Here is a 6,000-nt window from a genome sequence, read left to right as displayed (position 1 = left end):
AGATGTCTCTGACTCACCTTGATGACATCATTGCAGTGAGGTCAGTGTCCTGTTCGACAGAGAGAGGATTAACTCTGCTGTCACACTGGTAGCTTAAGCTTGACCACACGACCGGGGCCACTCTGTGTGGCTCAGCAGATTAAAATGTGTGCCACGCTGCGGGTGATGTCATGATGTTGAGCCCTGCTCATGGCCTATATTGTGTATCATCCCTTTTTTTCTTTGCTTTTCACAAAGACTCCGTCTTCTTCTTCAGAAAATACTTAATATGTTTGCGAGCTGGGTTTCAAATGATAAAAACATGTGTATTGTATGTCCAGATTTTGAGATATCCATTTGATATTGATACAGTGAATAGAATGGAGATGAATGTAAGATTGTTTGTGATGCACAAAGTATTTAAAGGAGCAGTGTGTGGGATTCAGTGGCATATAGCGGTGAGGATTGTAGATTGCAACCATCTGAAACTTCTCCCATGGGACAAGTGTGAAGTCCCAGCTCCCTCAGTGTTAAATATTCAGGAGATTTTTACTGGGAGCTGAATTATTCACAGAGGTCTCTTCCTCTCAAAACAAACAGGCCAGATGATTTAAACCAGTTAAAAACACTGAATAAAGCAGTTTCACGTTACAAATTAGTGTTTCTCTGATGCTGTTTGGCTGCTAGCTCAGCACCTTTTTTCTCTGAGCATAAGACCCAGGCAATCAGGAGGTTTTTACCAGGAGCTGAATTATCTGCAGAGAACTCTTCCTCTGCGAAAGAAACAGACCCAATGATTTAAACCAGTAGAAATACTGAAAAATGCAGTTTCACGTTACAAATCAGTATGTCTCTGAGGTTGTTTGGCATGTTGGCTACAGACTGCTAATCTGTGCTTTTTTCTCTGATAACTTAAGATCCAGATGTCCAGAAGGTTTATATCAGGTTTCGAATTATCGGCAGAGGTCTCTTCTTCTTAAAAACAAGTGGACCCAGTGATTTAAACTGGTAAAAATGCTTTTTTCCCGATGCTATTCAGGTCCTCACAGAGGGGCTGCTAACTATGGTGGCTGATGCAAAATGCAAATGTCTGTTACTTGCATTGTCTTCTTTCAAAACACATTTCCATTTTCACAGGAAATTTACCGTTTACATACTGTCTCATTAAAAATAAATGCACTACATCAGCACAACAACACGAATTGACATTTTCAGCAACTAACACATGTGGTTGGGTTTAGGCAACAAAAGCATATGGTTAGGTTTAAGAAAAAACAGGGTTTGGCTTTATAATCTTATGGGACACGAATGCTGCTCTCCCATCTACCACCCCTCCCACCTCCCCTACTTGGGCTTTCGCAACCTTAACTTTCAACTTTCAGTCTTGTCCGGTTGCATTTCCCCCTGCCGTTAAATTATGACGTCAACTGGCTGCATATCATGCTGACGTTAAAGGATGGGTTTTTCCGTTAGCATCTAGCGCTGCAAGTCACTGCCCAAGCACTGGATTACGACAACTTCGGAGTGGGACTGGGTTGATATAAACCGCTCAGTCTAAGGCAACATGACAATTATTATCTTCATATGATAATAAACTAAAGAAAACACAGTTATGATATTATATTTCTGCCAATATATTCCCCTAAATCCTACACACTGGACCTTTACAACAGCATCATCTCTTTCCAGAAACACTGTACCTATTACACAACATCTTTTCAGTGCTTTACAGTAGAGCATAGTTCCAATGAAAACAAGTCACAGCAAACAGTCATTAGGGGGAAGTGAGAACTTTTTCTTTCTTTGTTTTTTTTACGTAATTCAGGTGAACCGCCCCTTTAAGTAAACTGTGCTGCTGAAAATGCCTGTTGGCTTCTATGGAAGGAAAATCCATCCTGTTTATTCCATCCTGCACATTCCAAAAATTACAAAGGTCACACTGTGTCATCGTCCCGGCAGGAAAACAGATTTTAAGGCTGGAAATGCCCCTCAGCTTTCCCAGGCAAGACTGTACCTTGGGCGTTCTTTAGTGACAAAAAATGACAAAAAAAACAAGAGCAGCTGTCAACATGGTTACTTTATCAACACTTCACTGGGACTTTCTTTATTTCCTCTATTAGGAAAATCCCACTGACGTTCTACGGTCATCATCATGGAGACGAGGGGTCACAACATACTGTAAGTGTGTGACGAGGTAGATTTTGCAAGTCATAAGATAGTTGATTGGACAGGAAAAAATACTGCTATCGGACCAATTAATCGTCAAGTCTGTTTTTGTTATTGTCCTGTACTTGTGTTTTGTAAGCACTGACATGATTTCAGCCTCTTGCCTTCCTTTGATAATTAACCTCATGAAACATCAAAAGGTTTTTGGCTGATCTTTGCAGTACTTTGCAGCTGTGGTGAAGGGTGTCGGCCTCTTTTCATTTTAAAAGGTCAAGCTGAAACTACTGTTGGGATATTGGGTTTTATGAATAAAATTGAATTGAATTGAACAGTGAGAGTTGCAAGTCCCTGCTCAAGAACACTTCACCAGGCCGCATGATTGTTGTTGGGGTATCTGGTTCACTGGTTACAGTGTAAACACTCGTCAGGTGGTAACTGTAGATGTCTGGACTCCATCCCAGATTTAACCATCTAAATTTAAGCTTCTCACCAGACTTGCACCATAAAATATTTAGTGAATGTGACCTAGAATAAATGAAGCAAAGCTGGGGAGCCAGATCAGGCAGACGGAGAGCTTGAGTCAGACACTCACACGACACGCAACATATATCCAACACACCCTTTGCAATAGGGCTGTCTATTTAATCTGTTTATGATCTGTCCACTGTGCTGTAACATTGCAGAGTTTACAGCTGCTGCAGCTCATAAAGCATTTTATATGTCCCCCTTCCACCCTCCATCCACCTGTAGGTTCTGAGTTGAAAGCCACGTCCCATTTCTATACAGAGCAATGCAATGCATGAACAAAACAGAATAATGATTTTAAGAGGATCCAGACAGGTCTTAAAAACAAACAAAAAATAAAATCTATCTTCTGGAGAGAAAAAAAGGAATATTTGTTCTTGCTTTTTTAGCATGTGAGCATTTGCCGATTAGCACTAAATTGAAAGAAAGTGATGGACTGACTGAAGTTGCTATCTCCAGAGCCGTGCTAAAAAGTTAATACACTAAAAAATATATAGTATGACAGTATAAGTATATACCATGATTAGTATGCAGGTAGGTAAAGAGCTGGAGTTTTCCTCAGGGGGGTGTATTATTATTTATCACTTCCTAATTTCTGCTGAGCTGAGTTTGATGACAGGAAGTGATGGGAAAGAACTAAGATGCCAAATATCAACTTTACACATACTGTATCCACATTAGAAAGTCTCTTCCATATGAGCCGACGGAATGAACTTTCTTGTTCACCCAGGAACAAACAAACCTGGGTATCATCGGATTGTAAATAAAAGTTATCATGTGTAAATAATCGACATTGTATAACATTAAACTTATGCAGTGTACACACCTGCAGTACAGTGTGTGCTACACAGTGCATTTACTATGTGCTACCTATTTGGCCTTGATAAGAGATTGCTGGTGATGACTCAGACAGTGTGAGTGTGTGTGCATGTCTGTGAGCGTGGACAGTGTGTGTCACCGTCTAAAGGTGTGCCCCCGTGTCTGTAAGACGATTTCCATTTTACCCTCCCTCCCTGTGTCACACTCTTGGTTGCAAAAACAAACAGTCGCCACATACACACATTTCACTCTCACTCTATTTTTGATTGCATTCCAACCCAGTGACTTAAGGCCAGAAATGGGAAGGCTTGTGTATGTGTGTGTGTGTGCATGTGTGCCCATGACGTCAGCTGTTTGTTTGCATACTGTGGTTGTGTCTGGGGCACCAGCTTGGTAGATAAGCAGGGTGGGAGTCTACGTGTGTGTGTGCGTGTGTGTGTGTGTGTGTGTTTGTGTGTGTGTTGTAAAGAAGAGAGGAGGGAAATGCCAGACATGAAAGAGTGCATAAGAAATGTTCTGCTGAAAGTCAGTGGAATTGGCCTCAGGAGTGACGAGCTTGTCAACATTATAGACTCTTCATTGTTGAGCATCTGATGATTGAGTGTATTCCTATTTCTCTGTCTCTCCCTCACCCCAGCCAGAGGAAACTGCTGCATAATGATAACAGACGCGGAGACAATGGGTTCAACGGGCGTAAATACACATGCACAAACACACACGGTTATGCACAACACATACACACGCATTGTGCTGGTGAAGCTCAGGGGTCAGGGGTTCTGCCTGTGCTGCTGATAGTCTCCAGACCTTCTGAAATTATTTATCAAATATGGAACAATCCGGACATACCAGCCGCATTTCTGAGCTCCTTTTCTTTCTTTTTTTTCTAAAATGACCCGTTGGAATAAAGAATTATCCCTCTCTCTCCTTCCCTCCCCCTGCCTGGACCTTGTCTGCCCAGTGATAAGGTCAGATTGGGTTTATTTTAGGCTGCTTGCAATACTGCAAAGAGTACCAAAGCCCTGAGGGTTTCCCTTAAAAGCATTTTGTTGTGTTTTGGGAGGTATGGTCCCTGACATGTGGCAAATAGACTGAGGGAACAATTATAAAACCTGGTCTCTCTTTCTGAGAGGTTTGACCTTGACTGGTTGTAATACCTGCCACTGGTGTTGTCGCTTTCTCCTTTAATTCAATCAAAAAGCTTTTATATATGTTTTTGGAAAACAGTTAATCTGCACAGTGCTACAACTGCAGCTAATGCTTGAGTCCCCATTGTCATTAGCGCAACCGTAAGTTAAAGATCCAATGTGACGGATTTAAGGAGATATAACGACAGAAATGGAATATAATTATAATTTTTAATGTATAATCACCTTCCGTCCATCCATTTTTAAGGGCTTATCCGAAGCCGGTTCACAGGGGCGGCAGGCTGAGCAAAGAATTCCAGACACCCCTCTCCCCAGCAATGCTTTCCACATCCACCAGATGAGATATAAGATCCCTCCAGCATGTTCTGGGTCTGCCCCGGGGCCTCCTACCAGTGGGACACGCCCAGAACACCTCTAACAGGAGGCGCCCAGGAGGCATCCTGATCAGATGCCCGAACCACCTCAACTGACCCCTTTTGACGCAAAGGCAACGCTCAACTTTGAACTCCGTCCAGATGTCAGAGTTTCTTACCCTATCTCTAATGCTGAGCCCAGCCACCATTCGCAGGAGATTGTATCTTGTATCTGCGACCTCATTCTTTCGGTCATTACTTTGAGCTCATGACCATAGGTGAGGGTTAGGATGTAGATGGACCAGTAAATCGAAAGCTTTGTCTTCTGGCTCAGCTCCTTTTCACCACTCCGCTCCGGCACAGTGCCTGCATCATTGCAGACTGCTGATCCATCTCACACTCCATTCTACCCTCACTCGTGACCAAGACCCCGAGATATTTGAACTCCCTTGCTTGGGGCAGTAACTTACTTCCAACCCAGAGGGGGCAATCCACCATTTTCCTGCAGAGAACGATGGTCTCAGACATGGAGGTGCTGACTCTGATCCCAACAGCTTCACACTCAGCTGCAAACCGCCCCAGTGCATGCTGGAGGTCACATTATGATGAAGCCAACAGAACCACATCATCTGCAAAAAGCAGAGACAATTCTGAGGTCACCAAACCGGACCCCTTCCTCCCCCCAGCTGCACCTTGAGATCCTGTCCATTGTATAATTACCTGAAAATAAGAATTATAGTGATTTTTTTTTTTTTTTAACCTTATACCTACAGTATGTATATCTACATAGGGAGCAGGTCCTCGTCTACAGAGATTTCCATTTTGCACCGCTATGTTTCTACAGTAGCCCAGAACATATGAACCAAACACTGGTTCTAGATACGGCTGTTCAGTAGAGCGGTTAGTGGGACCCCTGCAACTGATTGAATGATTGATTTTTTTTTTTTTAACATGAAACTGCTATATTCAGTTCTTTACCGGTTTAAATCACCTGGTCTGTTTGTTTTGGGGAG

This window comes from Epinephelus fuscoguttatus, linkage group LG3 (assembly GCF_011397635.1).
Source record: "Epinephelus fuscoguttatus linkage group LG3, E.fuscoguttatus.final_Chr_v1".
Classification (NCBI taxonomy): Eukaryota; Metazoa; Chordata; class Actinopteri; order Perciformes; family Serranidae; genus Epinephelus; species Epinephelus fuscoguttatus.
Note: the sequence above shows the minus strand (reverse complement) of the source record.